The 27,748-nt window shown below is 42.8% G+C and overlaps 1 pseudogene; it reads right to left on the reverse strand.

Moving 5' to 3' along the window:
- Positions 1–1,945: 1,945 nt before the first annotated feature.
- LOC138993470 (uncharacterized protein C1orf131-like) overlaps positions 1,946–27,748 on the reverse strand; it is a 75,837-nt pseudogene continuing 50,034 nt past the window's right edge.

Raw genomic sequence — 27,748 nt, forward strand, 5'->3', positions numbered from 1 at the left:
TTCCACATTAGTGTTAATAATTTTATTATTTATATGAATATAATATACATAAAGAGTGTAAGGGAAAGAGAGAGATAGAAAGCGAATGCATAAAATGGTAATTAGTGAATGTAGGTGGCAGTATGCAGGAGTTAATTTAACTGGTCTGTGACTTTTCTGTAAATTTGGTTTTATAAAAATAAAGATTAAAAACACCATTAATTCATTTAACTTCTCCATTTGCTTTGGGGCTGAGGTCACTGAAGGTTGTTTTAAAGGAAGAATCTTGTAGAACTTCTGAAGCATTTCACCAGGAAAGAGGGCAATAAAATGAAACACACAACATTTCCCCCCTAAAAGTTATCATGTTGGACTTTCAGCAAGGAAAGCATCAATCTAACCAGACAATTTAAAAATTAGTATGAAAACCTACTTAAAGCTTTTTGATTTGGGCAACTAAATGAAACCCACTTGTAAGCGCTCAGATCATCCCAGGGTGGGGTGTGAGTCATGCCTCACCTCTGTAGTTTCACCTGGGTTACGATCATTACAGGGAAGGCACTGTTTGGTCTGCTGTTAGGTTTCTCGGGAGGCATTTCCCCACCAAAGTTTTTGAAAAGTTTGAACCAATCTGCCTTCGCCATTTTGAGTGGCTGTGCAGCATGTGCTGGACCCGGCGTGGGTGCCGCGGAGTGAGTGCCTCGGGGATGTCCACATTCATCGCTGGGTACGAGACAGTGCTGGGATATCGTTTCTCTCCCGTAGGGACAGATCATTAGATTTGAATAAATACTTCTGATTCGTGAAATCAAAGGGGGAACTTTCCTTCAACACCTAGAGAAGCTCAATTAACAAAGGGGACTGTTGTGCTTGGTGGTTTATTGAGGGAGTCACCCCTGTGTCTTCGGAAGTGTGGGCTTTAATTCATAGCTGAGGTGGCCTTTGCATGTTGGACAGCTGCTAAGAAGCCATTTGTGCCTTCATGTTGGGTGTCACCGGGAGTTAGAAAGCCTCTCACTTTTCATACCAGGCCTGTCGTGGAAATGACGCCCGCGTCCCCTGTCAGGACGGAAGGACCTCGTCCTCCAGCTGTCGCTCTCACTGGACATTGTTCTCTCAGATGTTTCAGACAAGGTTATGCTGTCTTCCGAGGGCCACCTACTCCAATCTGGTAGATTCAGAGTAAAAATGCTGGATTCTCCCGTACTGGAGAACAGTGCTGCTAGGCCGCTGTGTCACAGCTCTCCGTGGGGTTGCCTGAGGTCTTGGTGGAGACTGTGTCACAGCCCAGCCTTAGCCTCTGCCCAGTCCTGGGTTCTCTCCCTTCCCTTCCCTTTCAGAGGGCGGAGCCCACGTGTCCGCACAAATGAATCCAGGTCTTAGATGCTGATTCCAGGGCAGACATCACCTGAAGCAGTGAGTGATCCTGGATTGGATTCTGAACAACTTCTAAGACATATCTATCATCATCAAAGATGTTCTTAAGACTAAATAAAGTATCTTGTAAAGAAAGTGTCCAGTACAAAAATATATATTGATTGTTTTTAAGGTCTTCGTCATCAACAAATACTAGTAATATATTGGGCTTTCTAGGAGAATGTTAGTCAAGTCAGGACAGGCTTTATGGGCATGATGTTAATTCTAATTTCTCCAGCTTAATTGAGATAGCGTTGACAAATAACATTGTATAAGCTGAAAGTGTATAACTTCAGTACATTTATATATTGCAAAAATTACCACCATAGCTGTAGCTAACACCTCTATCACATCACATAATTACCATTTCTTTTTTTGTGGTGAGGACATTTAAGATCTACCCTCTTGGCAACTTTCAAGTATATAGTGTCATATTGGACCACCGTTAAATGGTAAGAAAATCCATCTTTACCAAAAAGGGGAAGTAAGGCAGCTGGGTTTAAACTGGTGAGGCGATCGAATAGTCTATGGGAATCAGACAAAGTAGGCTTTACAGGTGGTCACAGGGCTGGCTGAGCGGTGTGGGTGGAGTTTTGGAGTGACGAGGCCCGTATTCTATTAGGGAGTCGTAGTGGGAGGCGGAGCCAGAGACTCTGTCCAGACTTCGACTACTACGAAGCCACTGCCTCTCCACCTGTAACACCATGGCTGAGTCTTCGCTACAGGATCAGGGAAAACGCCAAGGAGAGCCCCCGGCCCAGGACAAGGCTCCAGTTTGGGAGGTGAGAACCAGAAAGCACACCTTTTTCTTTGACCTCCCACGAGAAGCGTTTTAATATCTGGGTGCGTGACTTCAGGAGTTGTAATGTCTGCTTAAGAAAGGAAGGGACTTCTGATTCTAGTTTGCTTTTATGGTGGTTGAAACAATTAATATAGGAAGAATATTATATTTTAATTATATTCAGCATTTACCCTTTATAGGTAGAGCAGCAAAACTAGTGATCCATTTGAGCAATACCAAGAAATATTTGAGTGAAAAAGATATCAAGAGTCTTATTATTCTGAATTTGGGGCCTATACTTGGGAAAGGCACTATCAAAAAGATTCATTAGAGGAAACTGGCCATTATGTCAATACTAGAGGCCCAATGCACAAAATTCGTGCAAGAGTAGGCCTTCCTTCCCCTGGCTGCTGGCACTGGCTTCCCTCTGGCACCCAGGACCTATGGACACAGACAATAGGGTGGCAAGGGCCTGGGGTGGGGTGGGAACAGGGTGGAGGGGAGCTATGGGAGGAAAAAAGAGGGACATCTGTAATAATCTCAACAATCAAGATTAATTAAATAAAATTAACCATAAAAATGATTTAAATTATATGTACTTTATTGCAATTGAAAACAAATTAAAAATTTAAAAATTATTTAAGAGTATGACAAAAGCACAAAAATTACACTCAAAAATCAACCTTTTTATGAATGATGATTTATAAACTCCTTTGTTTACCAATGAAAATAGCTTTGTATGTCTGCATTTAAGCATACACAAATACACATAAAATTAGGTAGGTGTTTAACATTTAAAAAACATTAGCCTCACCAGCATGACCAGGTCAGCTGTATTATCGCTGGATGTGATACCAGATAAAACACATTCACCATTTGGTATAACAGTATGTCTTTGCAACTACTGTATCATCTCTATTAGCTTAGGAATATTATCCAAACTTAAAAATTTTTTCTGCATTTATATATCTAACTAGTGGCCCAGTGCACAAAATCATGCACATTAAAAGGGAATTAATTTGCCCTAACCGGTTTGGCTCAGTGGATAGAGTGTCGGCCTACGGACTGAAAGGTCCCAGGTTCGATTCCAGTCAAGGGCATGTACCTTGGTTGCGGGCACATCCCCAGTAGGAGGTGTGCAGGAGACAGCTGATTGATGTTTCTCTCTCATCAATGTTTCTAACTCTCTATCTCTCTCCTTCCCTCTTTGTAAAAAAAATCAATAAGATATATTTTTTTAAAAAATAAAATAAAAGAGAATTAATTAGAGGAAATATTTTAATATTGCTATTTGCCCTTTCTCTATAATAGAAGTGTCAGAGATGAAAGAAAATTAGTAAAATGTATATGAAAATCCTCCTTCTGTCAGAATCTTGGGCATGCTGCAGGACCCAGAGTCAAGTCCCTGCCCACCTGCGTGCACCTCAAAATTACGAGAGTCCCAGACGCAGCCTGCCCCACCCCCATTGGGCGAGATCCAGACCTGTCTGGCCCTACCCCCATCAAGCTCCGCTGGGTGGAGGGTGCAGCCTCAGGTCTGCTGGCCTGGTGCCAGGCAAGGGGCGCAGCCTCAGGTCCCCCATCAAGCCCTGCCAGGTGGGGGGCACAGCCTCAGGGCCCCCGTCAAGCCCTACTGGGTTGGGGGCACATCCTCAGGTCCCCCGGCACACCCTCAGGTCCCCTGGCCCAGCGCTGGGGTGGGGACCATGGCCTGAGTTCCCCCATCAAGCCCCACTGGGCAGGGGGTGTGTAGCCTGAGGTCCCCTGTCAAGCCCCACCAGGCGGGCGGGGGGGTTGCAGCCTCAGGTTCCCCATCCCGGCCTGGGGCCATGCAGCCTCAGGTCCCTGGTGATCTCTTGTTAAGACTCATTACGGGAACCCTGCCTCTGCTGTGGGTGTAGCCATCTTGTGACGGTGTGATGGAGTGAGGGTCAATTTGCATATTACATCTTTATTATATAGGATATTAAAAGCTCTTCAAATTTTATTTCAAAGGACTAAAGTTTTACTTAAAGAAAGACAAATTTGCAAGCCTGGTATAAAATGACCTCTATTTGCTTTTTATCTTGTAACTTAGCAACCAAATCTGTTAATATGATTCACGGTTAAACTTGCTCCCTTTTTTTATTTTTTAAAAGTTAAATTTTTTTGGGTGACACTGCTTAATAAAATTATACAGGTTTCAAGTATACAATTGTGTGCCCACCATCCAAGGTCAAATAAACTTGTTCTTTTTCTTTCCTTCCTTATACATTTCAGCTTTCTCAAGTTCTTAAAGGGCCAGCATTTTAAAAGCATTTTTTACTTTCCTTCCTTTCTTAATTAGAGTTTTTTCTCCTAGGCTAGCTTAGATAAGGACTTACCAGTCTCTATAAACTAATCATAATAGGAGTTCCCTTCAAATTGAGAAAGTTTAGAATCTAATTTGTTAATAGTCTCTGGAAAAGACAAAGGTACAACAATATGTTTGTTTAGAACAGTGGTCGGCAAACTCATTAGTCAACAGAGCCAAATATCAACAGTACACCGATTGAAATTTCTTTTGAGAGCCAAATTTTTTAAACTTAAACTATATAGGTAGGTACATTGTTATTAACTTAATTAGGGTACTCCTAAGGCTTAGGAAGAGCCACACTCAAGGGGCCAAAGAGCCGCATGTGGCTCGCGAGCCACAGTTTGTCGACCACGGGTTTAGAACATAGTTCATATGCAATGAAAGAACCTTCTCACATTCTTGGGAAATATTGGGATCGATCTCTTACTATGTGCTCTTTTCTGTGGTATTTTTCTGGTAGCACCTGAGCCACAGTAGGCTTTAGGAAATTCTAGGCCTGAAGCTCTTCCTTATTTTGACCTCCCTGATGGTCAGGCCCCAATCTGCTTCCAGGATCCCCTCTCATGCTCACTTCCTGTGGCAGGTCCTGCCTCACTTCAGGGGCAGAGTTCCTCTCAGAGCCTGTCCTGGTGCTGGCCCAGTACAGCAGTCCTGCCCTGTCCCCTCGCACCCTTCTCAGGACTGGGTGCAGGCCCTGAATCATAACCACCATGACCCTGAACTTGCTTTCTACTGGTCAGTCACACCTCTACCCTGGGCGCACCTCTCTTGTCCTCTGAGTCCTGAACCACCGTGCTGGACTATCTCTCCTGTCCTGTGACCATGAGGGCAGGCACCATTTTTGTCTTGGTCCCTGGCACATAGTAGGTGTTCAATAAGTCGTCTGTTTTTTTGAGGCTAATATCTGCTCTAGTTGTCTTGCCCTGACTGGTCCATCTCCTCTGATTCTGGCTGTCTGAGCTCTGACCTCGCTCCGCTCATGGATCCCCAGTGCTGATGTGTAATTTAGTTGGAGCACCACACCAATTGTTATTCATGAGAGCACTGAGCATTTTTCACCAGCAAAATGTCTCCCAATTTCAGTTAATCAACCACAGATTTGTGTGGAGGTGACTGTAAAATCCGAGGTATGATGATAAATCATTGCAAAGAAGCACAACAGGAGAAGATAAATGGAGGATCCTTTCAGATGGACTGTTTTGAGGATGTCAGCCCCAGGGGCCAGTGGTGCCCCCCACAGTCCACAGGTTAGCGTAGCCCAGTGAGTCGGGATGCCTGGGTTCAAGCTTGAACCCACCAGTGAGTGCCCGAGGGTCTCCACAGGTTTATTGACCTGTCATCTCAGTTTCCCTGGTATGTGGAATGGGGGCTATGATCACATCTACATCAGAGAGCCATGAAGATCAAATGACACATGGAACACCAAATACTATGCTTGGCACATGGTAAGCACAGCGATTGCGTACTGAGATGGTAATATTTTGCATATATGGGTTAAATAAAATATACTATTGAAATAAAAAATAAGCCACATGCACAGCATTCACTTTCACATAAAATTTTTGAAAGCTTGAACTGAGAAAAACTTTTTGCTGTTTATTATTTATTTACTAGAAGCCCGATGCATGAAATTCATGCAAGAGTAGGCCTTCCTTCCCCTGGCTGCCGGCATCAGCTTCCCTCAGGCACCCGGGACCCAGGCCTCCCTCGAAGCCCCGGCTTCATCTGGAAGGATGTCCAGTCTAATTAGCATATTATGCTTTTATTATTATAGATTTATTTATCTATTTATTTATTTATAATTTATCTTTATTGTTGAAAGTATTACAGATGTCCTCCCTTTTTTCTCCAATTTACTCCCTCCACCCCCGTGCCCAGGTCTTCCCCACACTGTTGTCTGTGTCCATGGGTTATGCATATATGCATATAATTTTTTTGGTTAATCTCTCCCCATCTCCTGACCCCCACCTTACCTCTGAGATTTGTCAGTCTGTTCCATGCTTCTAAGTCTCTGAATCAATTTTGTTCAACAGTTTATTTTGTTCATTAGATTCCACATATGAGTGAGATCATATGCTACTTGTCCTTCTCTGACTGGCTTATTTCACTTAGCATAATACTCTCCAGGTCCTTCCATGCTGTCTCAAAGGGTGAGAGATCCTTCTTTTTTGCTATTTTAAATATTCAAACTCTTTTTCCTCTAGTGCATGAGTCCATTGTTTTCAAGTTTTCATTTTGATCATTGTAACCTCAATAAATGAACCTATTTCATTGCCATCAAAAGAAGACACATACCCTTATTACACTATAGAATCAAAAGGGATCCTGGATAATTATTCATACAAGCTAGGTCTGCAAGGCAATTAGAAAAGCAATTCACTTTCATTTTTACTGTGTCTGCAAAATTCCTCCTCTGTCTCTGCTATGTTAGCTCTGTGCTCCCAAATATGAAAAATGGAAAGAATCTAACTTTCAAATAGAAAATGAGAGAGAGAGAAGATCTGCCTACAAAAATTGAACATGTCTAAAATCAAGTGCATTGTTCTGGACATATCTTACTTTAGTCTTTCCCTCCTAACCTGTCTCATCATTTGAGAATCAAATGAACTCACTGGCCATTTTGATTTGGGGTCATTTGTTGAGCAATTGAGGCTAAATTGGGAAGTCGATGGTGCTGGCCTCTAGCCCCCTTTTTTGTTCTCCTATTGCCACTTGGGGAGGAGCCCCCATCAGGGTGAAACACCAGTCCCTCCTCCTCCCCCTACCTCAGAGTGCCCCCCACCCCAATCCAGACTTACCTGTGCCTTTAATCCTCATCATTTTAGAAGGTACTAGACTAGCAATTAAAATAAATGTTTGTTCTGAGAAGTCAATGGCTTTTTCCTACTGAAGGGTAGTATTCCTTATTTTAGATGGCATTTTAGAGTGTGAAAAGTACTTTTTTATGCACTATTTTTCATTCATGGGAAATTAGTGAGCAGATAGTTTGTTCCTTATATTACAGAAGAAGAAGCTGAGAGGTTAAATGACTTTATCAAGATTAGGTACATAATTAGGAGGTAATCTTAATTTTTATTCTAGACCTTTCCCTGATTCTATAACTGCCCTGGCCATGGGTAATGTTGTGTCTCCAGCCAAAGAAGAGAGTGTAATTTCAGAAACTATATTAGGCCCGTGGAGGGTTGTAATATTGAAAAATCTTCTCATTGCCACAACGCTCAAATCATATCACATTGTTAACGTCTTTTGCTTTTCCTGGTTATTCTCATTTAGCAGGGTGCACAGCAATTACCTTTGATGTGGAAATAAAGCAGATACTTGCAACCCATCTTGGACTGAATAAACTAAAGCTTCCAGGAGATGGGAAAACTGGTAGTTTAAAAAAGTCTACTGGTGGCTATTAGGCCCATCCCCGGTTAAGAAGCATTAGCACAGACCCTGACCAGTAAGTAATTTTTTCCTCATCTGTGCACAGGGCTTAGGGGTAACCTTCACCTAACCTCGGTCAAACTCATCCTGGAGCCAGATACCCCAGCACCTTTCCTATGTGTGATACAAAGTGAATGACAGTGGACCAGTGTTTTGTAATCAATTCAGGCATGTAACTCATCCAACACCACGGCTGCCTCCCAGCATCCCGCTATCAACAAGTTAGGGAATGGGGTTTACTCTACGGATTTCTAGGACAGTAGGGTAGCTCCAATGGAAACAATTTGGAAATTACATATTTCTCTAGTGTAGAACACTAAGCTAATTTAGAAGACTAAGGATTTGTTAGACAGAGGTCAGGGTGCTAAAAACTGCAATCAGATGAGACTGAGAATTAGTATAACACCATACTTTCATTCCCTTTGCTTCCCCCAATGAAGGTATTGCTCTTTATCACTCCTCTTTAAATGAATGAATGCTACTTATTTCAGAGAATAAAAGTGTGTTATCGTGTCAGTTATCTAATGCCGTGTAACAAATTAGAAAACATTTATTGGCTTAAAGCAACAACTTTATTTGCTTATGATTAGTGAGTCATCAGTTTGGGCAGTTCTTCTAATGGTCTTTCCTGGGTCCTTCCTTTGGCTGTCATCTTCTGGCGGCTGACCTGGACTGGGTTGTCTATGGTGGTTTTACCACGAGGGGTGGTGAGCAGGCTGTCGAGGGGTGCTCTGCTCCACCCCAATGCGCTCCCCAGTGGGCCACATTCACACTGTGGTCTGAAGGGTCCAGTTGGGGTCAAAAGTGAGGAGGCCTCAATGTGCAAGTGCTTTTTACGTGTTTGCTCATCTCACACTTGCTAATATCCCACTGGCTGAAGCAAGTCAAGTGGCCACGCCCACATTCACAGGGTGGAGGAGAAAACTTCACCTTTTGATCCAAGGTGAAGCAAAGTGACATTGAAAGGTGCACGCGGACAGGACTGGGTGTGATTGTTGAGGTCGTCTTTGCCAATGACCTACCACAGAGAGTAAAAATTGTTATGTATTTAAAACACTGAGAACTTCAAATTGTATTCTAAGAATTAAAAAACAAACAAAACAAGCACAGAGGAACAGAGTAGATTATGAAATGAGTTGAAACATTTATTCTAAGCATCAAGCCAATAAAAATGGTTTATTATTTATTAATTAATTTATTTTTAGAGAGAGAGAGAGAAGAAGGGAGAGAGAGAGAGACATTGATTTGTTGTTCCACTTAGTTATGCATTCATTGGTTGCTTCTTGTATGTGCCCTGACTGGGGATTGAACCCACAATCTTGGCCTATCAGAATGATGCTCTAACCAACATTGAGGCCAGGGCCACACATACAAATTTAAATAAACATTTTCAAGTTATTATATGTCACTCTATCCAAATGTTGCTTTTTCCCCAAAGTGGTTTTCTCTACTGAGAAACATTATGTTAAACATCATTTAAATATTTAAGCCCTAAGGCACTCGGGTTATGAATTGTATTAATTTGCGCAAAGTGGGAGTTTGCATAAATGCCCAAACATAATTTCCATCTTCGACCATTTTGTCATAATTATGAAACAATATTAAAATATGAGTGGGTCGCTCGCGCGAACTGGGAATGTGTTGCAGGTTAGTGCTCTGGCTGTGAGTGAGATGAGCAGCATTTACTAATGAAACCTTCGCCCTCGTAATGAGGCACATTGATTCTGGGCAGGGCTTCAGGTGTCACTCTGAATTTAATCTGATCCTTTGATTCTTCTCTGCCTGTGAAACATTCATGGACGAGGGTTTGATGTGTCCTGCCCGTGTTTCTGTTAATCGCACACCTGGCAACTAATTTGAGAGGTATTTAAGAACAACACAGGCAGGGGAAATACTTGATCTTGCTATAAAGAATGAAGTACATGACCAGAAAGAGCTCATTAAAGTCAGGGAACACCTACGGGAAACTTTATGGGCGTCACTGCCTAACTCTACTCATGGTAGTCAACTTACTTTGGAATAAAAATACTACACAAATCCACTCAACCAAGGTGGCTCAGTGGTTGAGCGTCGTCAACCTATGAACCAAGAGGTCACGGTTGGATTCCAGGTCAGGGCACATGCCTGGGTTATGGGCTGGATCCCTAGTTTGGGGTGTACAGGAGGCAGCCGATCAAAGATTCTCTTTCATCATTGATGTTTCTATCTCTCTTTCCCTCTCCCTTCCTCTCTGAAAATCAATAAAATATTTTAAAAATACTACAAAACTCCCCCTTTCTTCCTCTGTCCTTCCCAAGCTCTGACATCATCCATGGGTGTCTCTGGTTTCCTCTTTCCTGCTTCCTCCACACCTCAAAACCCACTTCAGTCCATCTTACCCGTTCATTCCCTTCATGGCTCCCTACACCTGCCCCTGAACTGACCCGTCCCTTGGGTTTTTGCTAACCGTTATTTACTGCTAGAAACTTACCTACATCTTCAGGTTTTCTTTACCTCTTCAGTGGAAATGTGGCTTCCACAGAGGACACTGCAGATACAGAAACATAGACATGGATAGACAGACAGACAGATGACTGTTGCCTTCCTTTGCAGTTCTGAGAACTCAGAAAGGTCAGGCTGTTCCCTGCATGTCAGCGATTTCCGTCGTTGCGGTACCGGGACGGTGTGTCCCGGCTGCTGCTCACAGGACTCTCTTCAGGTTTCCTTTTAGCTCCCACGGAATAATTAGCAACTTTAATATCCACATGGCGCAGGAGATGCTGAGTCACAGTCCTCACTGCGCTCCTTGCTGCCTGCCAGGGACCATCGCCTCCCTAGTCCCGCTCATCGTCCCGCTCAGATCCTGGACTTGGCCACCAGCAGCCCAGCTCCACCTCTCAGGGCGCCGGCCTGTGTTGACCTGACACTTACCTGGCACCCGCTGAGCCTGCTCTGACCTTCCTAGAGGACAGGCCCTCGCCTCCCCTTCCACCTGCGCTGCCAGCCCGGCACAGAGGAACCAGGAAGATGAGAAGGTCCACGCCTCAGCCTTCCTCCCTACATGGTAGCCCCTGACTGACCTCAGCCAGCATACTTGGGTCTCAGCGTCTTTTCTTGTACAACGGAAACAAAATAAAAAACCCATTTCACAAGATGAAGAGAACTCTCAAAGGGCCGAGTTGAAGTCCTGGTGAAGATTGTTGAACATATGAATCTTATTGGAGTTATCGTTTTTTTAAACAGTTATTTTAAACAACGTATCCTAACACATGGCCTTCAAGCACGCCCAGTCATAGCGCAACTATAACGTGATGACGTTTGTGGGCGTGTGGAAGGTTCTGGTTGACCTGACCAATGTGTGTGGCGAGGGTCTGCTCTCCAGGCTTGGGTGGCTCCCAGAGTTACTGTCTGGAAACCATCTGGCACGTGGATTTAGTGCCGTCCTCGCCTCTCTGTGGACCACTGCTCAGTGTGCCTCTGTGCTCTCTGCTCTGGCTCCTGGGTCACAGGGTGTTGCTGAGGAAAGTCACTCGGTGCTGAAATGGCTTCTCACACTGCAGATGAACGCTGGTTGAATGGATTCTCACCACTACTTGCTTCTTTCCTTGTTTGCTCCATAGGCCACTCTCCCTGAGTTGCCATCCCTCTCTCCCCAAGCTCCAGGCATCACCCTCCCTCGTCAGGCCAACTGATCTCACGAACAGACTCGTGTGTATTACTGGACTTCGAAGCTTTCCCCCAAGACAGCAGCACAGGGTACGGAACAAGTATCAGCAAAGAAAGGGACAGTTGCAGGTGCAGAATGTATAGCTCTGTGTTACATCCAGGGTTGTGGATCCCTAACAGGACATCTGAGTCTCTTCTACTTAGATCATCATCTTACGCCATCATACTTAGGCTGCCAGAATAACCAAAAGGCAAATTTCTTGGTTCTTTTCCCTGCCCCCGCCCCATATTTTCTTCAAGCCATAGGCATGAGTTTTCTATTTCCCTCTATCTAATCCCAGGGCATGAAGTTAGAGCCAGCAGTTCACACATTACAAATGACTCTTATGTTGCAATTTTATCACCTCAGTAATATCTCACGTCAAAATTTGATTACGCTGTGTCACATGCCAGAGATTTCGCAAATTGAGCATTGGTAAAGTTGCCCGGGGAAAATGTACCATAAATCAGATGGAAAGACTCAAGATACAACTTAGTAACATTATTTTTAATTAAAAAAAACTATGGCTGAGTAAACATGATTGTAATGAGATGCAGCTCATGTAGGGACACTAGCCGATTTATAAATTTTTTTTGGCTTAATAATAGATTCTCAGGGAAGGGCTTGCAGCTTTATTTTATTTTTAATTATAGGCTGTCAGAATAAGGGCAGGCTGAGGCTTCACTGCACCTTCGGAAGGATTTTAAGGCGACCCACTGAAATTGACGCTGTGCTGCTCATGTGTGTGCTAGAAAAGTACAGGGATGGGGCCGGGGACCCCTGGAATGGGGAAGGCAGGAAAGTACTATTGGGGTTAGTAAGTAAGGCTAACTGCAAGAAGTGAAACTTTTAGAAACTCACTTGTTAAATATTCACTCGACAGAAAACAAACTGTGTTCATTTTGATTTCCTTAAGGGAGAGGGCAAAAAGCACAACTAATTTATTTATTTATTTATGTATTTATTTTTAAAGAAAAGGATAAAAGTTTGGAATTTCTCTCCTTTTTAAAAAAGGCATTTTTTTAAAATCGTTTTGTTGAATGTATTACAGATGTCCCTCCCCCCGCCCATTGACCACTTCTAGCTCACCCCTGCCCCCTGTCCCGCCTTCACCACACTATTGTCTGTGTCCATGGGTTATGCATGTATGCAAAGCACAACTAATTTAAATGAATGATAAGAGTGGTCACAGTAATAATAAAACAATTAAGCATGCAATGCAGGTTATAGATAACAAATGTATTTTCAAATGTTAAATAAATAAAATTAATATTAACAGTGTCACCTAGTAGGAACCTTTAAAGAAAATGTTTTAATAAGCAGATAAAAATGAATTAAATTTAGTGGGTAATTTTTGTATAAATGGCACTGGTAGAAACTCTGATGTTATATTGCCTTTCAATTTTGTTTTTGCTATACACATGCATGATGCGTAAATGGTTACTAAGTGCGTAATGTTGAGAGTAATTAACTATTTTCTATTTGTTTTTAATTAGTATTCTTTTCAGTATCAAGTTTACTGTGAGTATTTTCTGGGTATCCAGCTTTGTGCTAAGGACTGTGTAGATATATGATTAAATATAACACTTCTTCAAATGAGTCGAGGTTTCATTGAGGTATCAGGGACCTAAAATAGACTGGCTGTGTTTACAGTGCTCACTTTGGTAAGTTTCACATACCGGTAGGTGTATATCTGAGAAACCATCACCACAGTCAAGATCATGAATATGGCCCTGGCCGGGTGGCCCTGCTGGTTGGAGCATCATCCTGAGCACAAAAAGGGTGGCAGATTCGATTCCTGGTCAGGACACATATCCGGCTTGCAGGTTCGATCCCTGGTCGGGATGCATCCGGGAGGCAACAGATCTGTCTCTCTCTCTCTCTCTCTCTCTCTCTCCCTCCCTCCCTCCCTCTCTCTTTCTCAGATGAATAAAAACATATGTCTGTCACCTCCAGGAGTTTCCCAGAACCCTTTGCAACTTTCCTCTGCTCCTCTGCTTCCTGTCCCATAAGCCACTGACCTGGCTTTCCCCACTGTAGACCAGTTTGCATTTTCTAGAACTGTGCGTAAATGGGACCGCACAGTACGCACTAATTTTTGTCCAGCTTCTTTCACTCCATTTGATATTAGCTCCATACCCACTCAAGTTGTTGTGCATCAGCAGTAAATTCTCCTATTGCTGAGTAGCATTGTGCTATAGGGATGTACCACAGTCTGTGTATCCATTCACCTGTCGATGGACACGACTCGTTTCCAGTTTCGGGAAAGTATGACTAAAACTACTATGAACATTTTTTGGTGCCATCTTTGCATGGGTATATGTCATAATTTCTTTTGAGTAAACACTTAATGGCAGAATAGCTGGATCGTATAGTAGGAATATGTGTCACATAGTAAGAAACTTCTGGCCCTGCAGGAGGTCACAGTTCGATTCTGCGTCAAGGCACATGCGTGGGTTTAGGGCTCAGTCTCCAGTAGGGGGCGTGCAGGAGGCAGCAGATCAATGATTCTCTCTCATCACTGATGTCTCCATCTCTCTCCCTCTCCCTTCCTCTCTCTGAAATCAATAAAAAAGCGGGGGGCTTAAAAAGAAACTTCCAAATGGTTTTCCTAACTGGGTGTACCCTTCATGTCCCCACCAGCAGTGCGTGTGCCGATGGGCCTCACGCTTTCCAGCACTCAGTCTGGTTGGTGTTTTTTATTTTGGCCATTCTTTTTTTTTTAAATTAATATGAGCTTGCGTTTATTGGTCTGACTCACTGATTAAACAGCATTATTTGAGTCGTAAACTGCAAAATCAGGAAACCACCAAGAGATGATGAGATTAAAACGTTCCCCAAATAAATATAACAGAGAAAAATTGAATGTTTTGTTAGAGAGAATCTTTATCTTGTTAGATATACTTAAAAAAATTAAAATGCCAACAATAATCTCTAACGGAATTTTAACAATCTATTGCAATCTGAACTGACAAAATAAATAGCTGTTTCTTGTAAGCTCATGCCACACATTTAATATAATCCTTGTACGATTTGTTAACTGAGAAATAAGCAGGCAGGTCTCCAGGAGCACAGAGGATTTGGGCCATTCTAACAGGTACTGTTATGTATTGACTTGTTCCCCCCACCACCAAAGTCCAAACCCCCAGGACTTCAGAATTTGATCTCATTCAGAAATAGGGTTGTTGCAGTGTAAGTAGTTAGGGTGAGGTCATCTTGGAATAGAATGGGTTCCTCACTGGTATCCTTGTAAACAGGGGAAGTTTAAACACACACACACACACACACACACACACACACACACACACACACACCCCGCCATGTGAAGACCTGCTATGAACTAAGGAAGTAGCAGAAGCTGGAGGAGAAGCTTGCCTCCAGCCTTTCCCGAGGACATGGTTTTAAGAAATGCCCAACTGTTTCCTAAAGCAACAGCACCGTTTTGCATTCCCATCAGCACTAGATGAGAGCTCCAGGTGGTCTGTGTTTTCACCAGTAAACCTACCATGTAAGTCAAGTGAGAACACCCAAGATGCTACTTCACTAAAATTATTTTTTAATCAAGAAACTATGCCAGAGTAAAAATGATAGCGCTTACTGTTGTCCTTGGAAATTCTATTTTCCATTCTAATAGCTTTGCAGTGGCATCACATTGTGGCTAAGTCTGTACTTCCCCGATGATGAATAATATTGAGCATACTTTCATATGCTTGCCATCTTCTATCTTCTGCACTGAAGTGTTTATTCAAACCTTGTATTGGCATCATTCTTAGTGTATCCATTTATCTGTTGGTGAGCATTTTTATAAGAATAATTAGGCCATCTGCTCAACTCTGGTCTAACTCACTAATTCTTACAAGGAGCCTTGGATAATAGTGAAGAAATGAAGAAACATATAAACTAACATAAGAAAGCTGACACACTATAAAAATACAATGCATGAAAAGAGATGCCACATGACCTTCTTCCTGCCCTCCCTTCCCCAGTTGATATGAGAAACTAAGGCTCTATCTTTACATTTGAAAACATAAAAACATCTCCATTTTACTGAAAATGGCATAGTGCGTAACAAGGAGCCTGGGAAAATCTTATGTTAAAAGCCAGTGAGCTTTAGAAATTACAGTAGAATGGCCAGACAGCGGCTCAAGCCTCGCTGGTCATCCTCCCCGCTCTTTGACTGGTTTCTCGTGTTGGCACCTGTGTGAGTGGAAGCTGTCAGAAATCATTGTCTGAAATATTTCTAACATGCGACAACTGATCTGCAAACAGCCCAACCTGAGCCCTTAAATTATTCCCACATCTGGTACTGAACTTGCCGATGTATTTGATGCCGTTTATAATGCAGTGTGGGATATACACCTAAGTTATAAGTCATGTTAATTAGCCTGTGTATTGCTTGGAATTCTTTCAATTTTACTGACAGGAGATTCACATTCTCTAAGAGTGACAAGTTCAGATTGCTGAGATAATTAAAACCTACCTTCGTGTGTCCCCACTTTTGAATGGATGTCCAAGTATGCACTGCCTGTGCAACAGGCAGCCTTCCACGTGAGACACCGCTTGCAGCCTTACAGGTATCTGTCATTCTCGATAATAACAATAGCATCATGGTGACTGTCGGTGCACATTATTGATGTTAGTGGCAGGAACGTGAGAAGTACCTTAACCAACAACCCTAAAGGGTTCCTTGCTCAGAACTCGTGGGTACTTTTAGTCTTACTGGGGCGCCTTTTCTTTCAGACTGACTGGAGGCTTAGTTCTTGTCTTGTGCATTATATCTGCTCATCTCAGTGGAGCACAGACCATAGTATCCAAGAGGCAACATTACACAGTTTCTCCCTGGGAAACTCGAGGATGACCGTTTCTGTGCTGCCCACTGTAATCAGCATGAGCATCATCATAGACAGGCTTGCTGGGCGTTTCCTGGGAATGAGGTTCTTTGCAAAATAATCCACGTGTGTGATGCTATTGAACCATCCCAACCATCTCATGAGGTGGATGCACCTAATTTGTGGACCAGATGCTAACTAGCTGGCTTCTGACTTCGCCATGAACCAATTTCTCCCCTCCAGCCATGAGAGGTCACTGGGCCTCAATTTCTTGATCTTGAAAATGGGGACAATAATATGTCAACCATGTAGTGTTGTTATGAGCATTGCATGAGCTACTGTATGAAAAGTGCTTAGGAGAACTGTGATGCTCGATAGTCATTGGCTCTTCTGGGACTGTGAACACAAAGGTCACTTAAATAATGGAGATTATTGTGGCTACAGTTGAACTTGGCATGGGGAAAGTGTTCTGTGTGTTATTACACTTGACGGTTTGTGGAAGCCGTGACGGTCTTCTGTCCTCCTCTTGGCGGCATTGTCTCCTGTGGTTTAACCTCTGCAACCCTGGGAATTACAGCAGCTAAAAACGGGAGTCGAGGCTGGTGCTCCAACGTGTGGTGACAAGATTTGCAGTCCATACCCCTGGAACCAAGGATCATCCCTATTGGCATTAGTTTAATAGCTCACTACAGTACTGAATGCCGCTCTGGATCAGCCAGCAGCCAGATTATTCTTCAGAAACAAACTAAGCCTGAAATTGGGCTATTTTAGCCCCACAAAGATGTCCTCCACTGGGCTACTGCCTGTCCCTGAGGCAGAGAAAAGCCCAGAAGTGATGCATGTCGCCTTTGTTCGGGTTTGATTCTCCTGAACTAGAACATGTCTTAACCGAAATGTGGAAGGGCCAGGGAGTGTGGAGGAGAGATGGAGCTGCCGCCCTAGCCTGTCCTGCCGCACACTCCACTCCGAATGGCTCCTGAGCGCGTACTGACAGCAGCCTCAGCCTTCGCTCTGAGTGACCCTGCAGCTGTTGGTAAGCAGAGAGGCAGGTGGCGTGACCCCCTGGTGGACCTCCTGCTGCACAGACTTCCGATTGGTTGAGACACCTGTGGATTGGGCCTGGATGGCAGAGGATGCAGACTGCAAAGAGGAAAGTATTGTCCAAGGAACAAAGGGGTTTTTGTGTTTTAATGTACTTGTCCAAGAAGGAAGGGATTTCCCCTGTATTACAAAATATAATTAAAAAATTCTGAATGAATGTGATAGCCCAGGATCTCATGATGGCAAGTGCCAAGCCTAGGATTGTGTGCATGTGTGTGTGCACGCACAAGTGTATGTGTGTGGGTGTGTAAATGTGTGTGTGCATGCACGTGTGTGTGTGTATTGATCTAAGCATTTAAAAAAAGATGTTGGGGATTCCTGCAGTGGGTCTATTACTATAATTGTTTTCTAAAAAAAAATATTGAAGTTCAGAGACATTAAATAACTTGTCCAAAATCTGCAGCTAGGAAATGTGAAGGCTGAATTTGAACCCAGGTCTTCCTGACTTTAGATCATCCTCCACGGCCCCCTCCACACTTGGCACCTTTTGTTGTTGTTGTTGTAATATATCATATGCTAGAATGTTTTATTTCCCATTTCTCATGCTCAATATCTTGTACACTACTTTATTTAACATAAAAGCTCAGTAGATCTGGGTTAAAATTTAAAAATAAAAAATATCTAGTACCCTACTATATTTAACAGAGGTGCTCAATAGATCTGGGTTAAAATGTGAAAAGAAGAACCATCTAATCTAGCAGTAAGCCTTAAAAGCTGATTGAAGTTTTCTATTATGAGTCTCAGAGAATACCAGGCTGTGAAACGTAGTGAGGGAGGATGCTGGGTACATCGCATCTACTACCCGGCACAGACAGCCTTCGGCTACATAAAGGTGAGCTGGTCAATTTCAAAGCCACCTCTTGTGAGAGGTTGCCAGTGAGTAGGCTGAGTGCCTCTGTCATGTGACATTGCTTGGTCCCCAGCTGAGCTGACTCAGAGAGCGCATTTGACATGAGGGTAGCCGTAAGGTATCCTGGTGTGAGTCCTTGGCCAATGGAGGCCTGATATTTATGTAGAAAGACAATTGGTGGTTTGGTAGCAGTTTTGTCGTGGGGGTTGATGTCTGCAAAGAGGCAGGATGGAAATCAGATGAGAGGTCCCGGCGGTGAGTGGGTGGACTCAGCTGAAGGGGGTGGGCAAGGACCGAGAGTCGTTGAGTCTGGTTAAGGGTGGACGCAAGAGAAATGGTCAACAAACACCTTCTGTTCAGGGTGGTTGGACAAGATTTCCTCCGAAGCTGTGTTGAATTCCCAGGGATTGTCCACTTCCTACACTGTGTTCCAGTTCCTTCTATAGAATCTGGTGGTCAGACTTTTCCTGGCTAACATGAGGCTGGTCATGTGGCAGGCAGTTCTGTCTGCCTTATTTCCATGTGACATTGTTCTTCCCATGGCTGATCCCACTGTCTCTTTTTTAAAACTGATTTTTAAAAAATATTTTTAAAATTGATTTCAGAAAAGAAGGGAGAGGAAGAGAAAGATAGAAACATCAGTGATGAGAGATAATCATTGATTGGCTGTCTCCTAAATGCTCCACACTGGGGATCGAGCCCACAACCTGGGCATGTGTCCCAAACCGGGAATCTAACTGTGTCCTGTTGGTTCATAGGTTGATGCTCAACCACTGAGTCACGCTGGCCTGGCAAAACTTGATTTTTTTTAGAAAGAGAGAGGAAGAAGAGAGATAGAGAGAGAAAAACATGGATTTATTGTTCCACTTATATGGTTGTTTCTTGTATGCACTCTGACCAGATATCAAACCCACAACCTTGGTGTATTGGGCCCATGCTCTAACCAACTGAACTACCCAGCCAGGGCACACTGCTTCTTATAAACAAGGCCTGATACTAATTTATTTTTTTACAGTTACCCCCCCTCCCTCTCACACACACTATGAAATTGATTGGTTTTGAAGTTCAGCAGCTCGCCTTTATGTTTCCTTGCTATAACTGCATTTGGGGGACAGGGTGGGGATGTGGTTCATATTTATGTCCAGGTTATTTCTGAATGGAAATGAAAACTCCTTTTATAAAAATAAAAAATACTCTTTTATTTCACAGTTTATTTCAGCATGTCCGCTGACTTTTCTTAGTGAGAAGCAGTAGGTCTTGCTTCTGGTGCATTTGTCTTCTTCTGTATCTGTGGACAGAGAAAATCCTTAGCTCCTTTCTCAGTAGACTTTCCCAATAGTCTCTTCTTCTTTCCTGATCGTGTACAGAGCATTGCTTCCTACTGCTCCAGGGGTCTTCCCCGCAGATGAAAAGCACACGTAAAAATACCAGGAGTGAGTCTTCAGTTGTGAACTGAGATTGAACAACACATTGGCTTGGAGCCTAAAAAGAAAAAGGCTTCTGCTATTTCATTTTCCTTAACTCTGGTGTGCAGAACAACCATTGGATGGAGTTATTTCATTCACATTCTATAGCGGAACTCTACTGTAATGCTGGGATCCGGGCCAAGAAAATGAAGGTTTTCGGGAACAGACGTTGACTCACATCTGATGGCCGTGTGGAGCTCTGAGAGAGGGACCTTCAGCAGGTGTTACTTGCACCCTATGCTCAGAATTCTTTTTTGATAAATCCTCACCCAAGGATATCTTTATTGGAGAGAGAGAGAGAGAGAGAGAAAGAAAGAGAGAGAGAGAGAGAAAGAAAGAAAGAAATATCCATGTGAGAGAGAAACATTGATCAGTTTGCTCCTGTATATGCCCAGACCAGGGATCTAATCCAAAATCTAAGTATGTGCCCTGACTGGGAATCGAGCCTGTAACCTTTTGGTGTTCGGGACCATGCTCCAAACAACTGAGCACCCAGCCAGGGCTGGATTCCCCTATTAAACTTAGATTTTAGTAAGTCTGACAGAAATGTGAGCCATATTTCAACTACTTACCTATTTATGCCAAAAGAATACTCAAAACGCCTTTGAAGATACCCTCACCCTCTATCCCAGGCTGTAGACGAACTGGGAAAGAATTCGGTGGCCCCTGGGAAGTTGGATGGGGCACGTTCAGCATTTATTACAACAGATGCGGATGTAGCTGTTGAAGGGCGTGTGTAAGACCATGTCCTACGGGCACACCTTTTCTTGCCACTTTGAGTTTTCAGTTTGTTCTTAGCAAAAACCTTTTTCAGATCGTGGTTTTCAACATACTGTGAAAGCTGGAAAAGTGAAATGTTGCTGAGAAGTCACTGGTTCAGATTGCTATGACAATGACAACTATATCTGTGAAGATTTTCATGATTTCAGAAATGTCAACGTGGGAAAATGTTAACAACTATTTGAGGCAGGATGGTCTCCCAACGCTACTGAGACTCTGTGTGTACAATGGTACCATCTCTCCCCTTTCCACCTTAGGGGTGATTGTGTTCCTCCAATGTCACCGAGGAGACACCCTAAGTGACTTGGTCTTGCGTTTGAACTGTTCTCTGAACGGAACTGTGGTGCTGGAGTTCTCCTGTGACTTGCTTGTGATACTGGACTGTGAGAGACACCCAGGCCAGTGCCACAGCTGCCGTTGGTGGGGGGTATCCCACTGCTTACTGTGTCCTGTGAATTTTCCAGGTGATGGACAGCTGGGCTGTCTCCAGGGGCTCGCTCTTCTCAGTGTGCTGCAAACATCCTCAGAGTTGTCCCCTAGAATACACGCGCCAGGGTTTCTTCAGGGTGACGCTCAAGCGGGCCTGCTGAGTGTGGTCCCCAGCCTTTCCTGTGCTGACTGCTGTGTCCGCCTCCCTTCCCTGCGTGTCTGGAGGGGACATGGGTCCGGTTCTTAATGTTCTTAAGCAACGGCCTTGATTTAACATCTACACCCAGGGACCTTCAGAGGGAAGAGGAGGTGGGAGAGGGAGGTGGTGGTGCTTCCCAGGCCTCAGGATGAGCCTCAGCTCGCCTGGGGGAGCAGCAGAGGGCCGGGCAGGGGGAGGGCCGGGCATGGGGAGCGCCCCGCAGCTCTGCTGGGCGCGGGGTGGGGCAGGCTCTGCACAGCCCAGGAGTCCACGCGAGGTCACCACTTGCTAGGGAATTTGTACATTTCACAAGGCGGCATTAAACAACAAAAGAGCATTTCATTCTGAGAGCGGGTGGTTTTACTTATTTAAAACTAAGGAGGCTAATCCGGACCTGGTCCCCACACTCTGGCTTCTTCGGTGAGCTTCAGAGGTTATGTCTCCTTGGGCGCAGACACCGTGGTGCCCGCGGCATTGTCCGCCCTGTGCTGTTCAGCACATCCCCGTGGCTTAGTTACTGCGTGACTGGAAGCTTGTAGCTCGTAGTCCCCTGCACCGTTCCCACCGCCCTCCCTCTGGCAGCCACCGCTTGGTATATTTTTGAATCTTTAAAGAACTGCTCATGGTGTAAATCCCCTGGGCTCACACAAACGGCATCAGCTTAAAACCAGGTTCCTAATGAAGAACGAGGGCTATTGAGTTGACTTGCCACCCGGTGTGTGTGTGTGTGTGTGGGGGGGGGGCAGCCGTTACAGATGTAGCAATCAGCATTGCATGAGTGAGAGTCGGTCAGTATGCACAGCTTCCCCTCATGTTCCATTAGCACCTCAGTGTATGTGGACGGCGTTAAGTGAAAGGATGGTCTTTGGTATAATTAGGAAGTGAAGTGGGAAAAATATTTCTCTGCAACTCTCACTAGGAGGACCCTGTTAATTCACTGAAGTAAAATTGAATTCTCATGAACGTCTAGGTATTTGGTTGATTTGACCAGTATCATCCAATGGAATTGTTTGCAAAGATGGACGTATTCTCATGTCCAAGGTGGTAGCCATGAGGCAAGTGTAGCTTATGAGGCTAGCATTGAAGAACTAAAGACTTAATTTAATCACTATAAACAGCCACCTGTGGACAGTATAGACCAGTGATGGTGAACCTATGACACGCGTGTCAGAGGTGACACACAGACTCATTTTAAAAAAAATATATTTTATTGATTTTTTACAGAGAGGAAGGGAGAGGGATAGAGAGCCAGAAACACTGATGAGAAACATCGATCAGCTGCCTCCTGTACGCCCCCCACTGGGGATGTGCCTGCAACCAAGGTACATGCCCTTGACCGGAATCGAACCTGGGACCCTTGAGTCCGCAGGCCAACGCTCTATCCACTGAGCCAAACCGGTTCTGGCACAAAGTCATTTTTTTGGTTGATTTTTCTTTGTTAAATGGCATTTAAATATATAAAATAAATATCAAAAATATAAGTCTTTGTTTTACTATGGTTGCAAATATCAAAAAATTTCTATATGTGACATGGCACCAGAGTTAAGTTAGGGTTTTTCAAAATGCTGACACGCCGAGCTCAAAAGGTTCGCCATCACTGGATAGACCAAGTTGTTCAAATCTTTGAAGCTGCCAAAAAAAGTCACTTTTCAAGTGTGAGAAGAAAGGTGATCCTGCTCGGATAATATTTTACACTCGTATAATATCTTAAAATTTATAGCATTTTCAAATTGACCCTATGATTTCTGTTATTATTTTCATTTTGCATTTGACATGGTAGAGAATTTAAAAGGTAGGTAACTTATACAAAGTCCCCAATTAAATAAGTATATTTTTATTTTTGGTTTTATTAATAATTTTAGTTCTATTGCATTTTGATCAGGGAATGTTGCCTGTATTATTTTAACATTTGGGAATTAATTATGGTTGTCACTGTGGCCTAATCTAATGATGATTTTTTATGATGGTTCTGTGTAAATATAGGTTGTGGTTTTTATTTCAGGGACAGAGTCGATCTATATTTAGTCCTACTTTATTATGTCATTTAGGTCTTCTATGTTATTGCTTATATTTTTCTTCTTGATCTGTCAAGGACTAAGAGAAGTGAATAAAATTCTACTTTTGTGTTTCTCTCTATAACTTCTATAGTTTTTGCTTTGGGAATATTGATATTCTATCTTTTGATTCCTGGACAGTCTTGACTTTTTAAAATCTTCACTGTGAACATCTTTTGACATTATTGTTTAGCCTTGAACAATGTGGGGTTAGGAGAGCAGACCCCCATGCAGTCGAATATCCACATAAAACTTTTGACTTCCCCGAAAGGTAACTACATGTATAGTGACCTTTTGTTTTATTTAATGTTTTATAACATGAATGAAACCTGACTTGGCCCTGACTGGTGTGGCTCAGTGGTTGGGGGTTGTTCCCTGCACCGAAAGATCCCTGGTTTGATTCCTGGTTACAAACAGGGAATGTAGACTCAATCCCCAGTAGAGGGCATGCAGGAGGCAGCCGATTGGCGCTTTTCCCTCATCAATGTTTCTCTCTCTCTCTCTCCCTTCCTCTCTCTCTAAAAATCAATAAAAAATCTTAAGACCCACCTGATATTAAATTACAACCTCCCCTTCTTCCCCTCCTGGCCTGTTTAAATGTGGTCAGCCTGCTCCCATTGTGAAGCAGTTTGCCTGTGTTTTCGCTGTTTAGTTTCAGACACGCCTGAGTGCACAAGAGCCAAAGGTGACACTCTGAGGGCAGCCATGTGGACATGAGTCAGGAAGGACGGGGCCTCCATCGCCGCACTCAGCCTCCTGTTGGCTTTGAGAATATTTTAGGATTTTGCTAATCACAGACATCTGCACTCAGGCACTGGCAATTAAACACAAATTGAGGCAATTTGATAGAACCCTGATGTTAAAAACTCATTTACCTTTTCACGTCTCCTTCTTGACTGGAATTTATAATGTGCTCCAGTGCATGTCAGACAGTCATACGGATGCCGTACCTATTTGCGAGGAATTCTTTGCCAGTGATTCCATGCTCATGCTGTTTCTTACCTTTCCAAATATTTTAAAAACAAGATCCCAAACACAGAGATTAGTCCCTTAAAAATGTTTCTGGGAGTCAGCAAAAGGGGCTTCTTTTGACTTCCCTGTGCCTCCAGATCCTTGACTCATTTCTTTGATTCTCTAAGTAACACTTTAGGAATGCAGAAGATTATAATTTGGGGGGGATTTCCCCTTTTATTCCTATTTTCCTATTTAAAGTACAGCTTACATTCTGCATTCTTTTGTATCAGTTTCAGTGTATAGCATAGTGGTTAGACAATCGTACTTTACAGAGTGTCCCAGGGGTTATAATTTAAATGTCAGAATTTTTTTTTACTTCACATGTATGCACACTCCACTGTCATAAATCATCATCAGCACATAGTTGCACTTTGGGAACAGAGTTTTAAAATATATATATATATATATATATATATATATATATATATATATGTATGTATTTCATAGAGGAAGAGAGAGGGAAAGAGAGTTAGAAACATCAATGATGAGAAAGAATCGTTGATCTGGTGCCTCCTGCAAGCTCCCTACTGGGGATCGAACCAGCAATCTGGGCATGTGCCCTTGACCAGAATCAAACCCAGGACCCTTCAGTCTGCAGGCTGATGCTCTATCCACTGAGCCAAACAAACTGGAGCAGGGGACAGAGTTTTTACTCTTCTGAACTAGTTAGCATCATGATAAGGCCAGGCTGATGAATTTTAATTGTCTCAGAATTTGCAAAGTGTATAACGATGTCTCTTTTATGACACTCAGTGCCATACAAAATGTTTGAATCAATATCTTATTGATCTTTCCAAGTTTTCCTACTTTAAGTTTTTTTTTAGGTGCTCATAGATCTTTATGTTTTCATTGACAGACACTTGGATTGCTTCCATATCCTGGCTATTGTGAATAATGCTGCATCACACATGCGAGTGCAGATATCTCTTTGAGTTCCTATTTTCATTTCCGTTGGATATAGACTCCTAAGTGGGATTGCTGGATCACATGGTGGTTCCATAGTGGGTACACCAAAGTCCATTCCCACTGACAGTGGGCAGCGTTCTCTTCTCTCCAAATCCTTCCCAACACTTGTCTTTTTGTCACTAGCCACCTGGACAGGCACTACATCCAACTTAAAAGCTTCTCACAGCAAAAGAAACAATCAACAAAATCAAAAGGCAAGTTATGAAGTGGGATAAAACATGTGCAAGTCATATAACCGATAAAGGGTTAATTCCCAAAATATATCAAGAACTCATGCAACTCATTAACAAAGCAAACAACCTGATTTAAAAAATGGGCAGAGGAACTGAATAGGCATTTCTCTGAGGAAGACACACAGATGACCAACAGGCACATGAAAAGATGCTCAACGTCACTAATTACCAGGAAAGTGCAAATCAAAACCTCACCCCTGCTAGAATGGCTAGCATTCTGTTTTAAAATAGATGTTCTCGGAGATGACAGAGATATCAATAATGGCAATGGCAATGGTGTTTAAGGAGTATGGGTCTATTATCATTTATTATACAATCAGTGTTGTTTCCAAATGAAAGGATATCAGACTGAAAAAAGGTACAATTAACTGAGTATCTTCACAGCTCCTACAAGCAACACATTTTTATTTTTATGTTTTCCCTTCCAGTACATTTAGATATACACATTTTACTTAGTATAGTGGCATTTTCCATTCTCATTATTCAATTTTTTAATGTTATAGCACAAAAGTAGCATATTTTCCGTGCTGCTAAATAGCCTTTAAAATTATTGTTTTTAATAACCGTCTGGGAGGAGTTCCCTGGCTTTCTAACACCATTGCCTAATTGTTCATCATTTAGATTGTTGCCATTTTTTGTATGAGTTTAAAAGTTTATGAGATAAAAACCTTAGTACTGATAGCTTTTTTATGCTTTTCGTGCAGTTTCTTAGGAGAAATTCCCAGCAGTGGGATCACTGAGTCATCAGATCTGAGCCCTTTCCTCCTCCTCATGGGCATTGCCAAATGGCTTTCCGGAAGGACTGTGCCAATTCAATCATCCTCAGTGACGAATGAGTCTGACCTTAACCACGGTGGCATTAACACCCTATTATCCACCTCTCGCTTTTCTTCTGTAGGTGAATGCGATAGATTTTAGATCATATTTGTCTTTGAAAAGCTCATACATATCAATGATTTTTGAACAAAATATAAGCAAATCAAAAAGCCATGTAGCATGGAAGTTTTATCTTTCATAACATTAAGCTACATTTATATAACAGATTCTACAAATTCCCTTGATGTGGTATTCTCAAATTATTTTCTCCAGAAAAAGTTTATCACTGTAACTTAGGTTTTTATCTCCTGGGTATAGAGCTGGGCATTTCCCCTTTATTATTGTTATTCCCAATTGTTTACCTAATACACACTTCGTTATTTGACAAAGGTAGATAGAATTTGCTAAATTCTTATTGAATATTTACTAAGAGCCATAGTCTACTATTTAATATTTAAGTAATGCTGGCTGCAGAACAAAAGGTTGACCTGCATATATGAGATTCCAGGAAGCTGTATAATTAACTCCTAAATACCACAAATAAAATTAAATTATTGAGTCTTGGAGGCAAAACATTCAGATTCAAATGTCAGAAATTTTTATCCTCTTAAAATTTCCAAAGGGTGAGAAGTTCTAATGAAATGATACATTTCATGCAACAGCAGTTCTCTTCTATCTGGGGAATTTAACTTCATTTTCTTAACTTGAAACTTTAGAGCAGCGGTTCTCAACCTGTGGGCCGCGACCCCTTTGGTGGTCAAATGACCCTTTCACAGGGGTCACCTAAGACTATCCTGCATATCAGATATTTACATTATGATTCATAACAGTAGCAACATTACAGTTATGAAGTAGCAACGAAAATAATTTTATGGTTGGGTCACAACATGAGGAACTGTATTTAAAGGGCCAGAAGGTTGAGAACCACTGCTTTAGAGGGAATTGTGAGAGAGAAAGGGGACAGCTCTTTAAGCATCCATATCAACCCAAGTAAAACAGAACCACTGGTGTCATAGCTGGATAATCGCAACACCTCAGTTGTTGTGGTCAGTTATTGCTGTGTAACAAACAAATTACTCCCAAACCTAGTGGCCAAAACCAACCATGAGTTCCCGGGTCAGTAATTTGGAGAGGACACAATGAGACCAGCTTGTCTCTGTTGTGTGATGTCCAGGGTCAGATGGAATGTGGTATCACCCAAAGGTTCATTCATTCACTTGTTTGGTGGTGGGTGCTGATTCTTGACTGGCTCAGTCCTCCATTGCTAACATCCCAAGAAGGGGAGCCCAAGTGGAGGCATATCCTTGTGAAGACCTCACCTTGAAGTCATATGGCACCACCTCCAAGGTATTCTTGGTCAGAGTGGACACAAGCCCCTACCCAGAT

Source organism: Myotis yumanensis, unplaced genomic scaffold, assembly GCF_028538775.1.
Source record: "Myotis yumanensis isolate MYYU_CA2020_CCGP unplaced genomic scaffold, mMyoYum1.0.hap1 SCAF_15, whole genome shotgun sequence".
NCBI lineage: Eukaryota > Metazoa > Chordata > Mammalia > Chiroptera > Vespertilionidae > Myotis > Myotis yumanensis.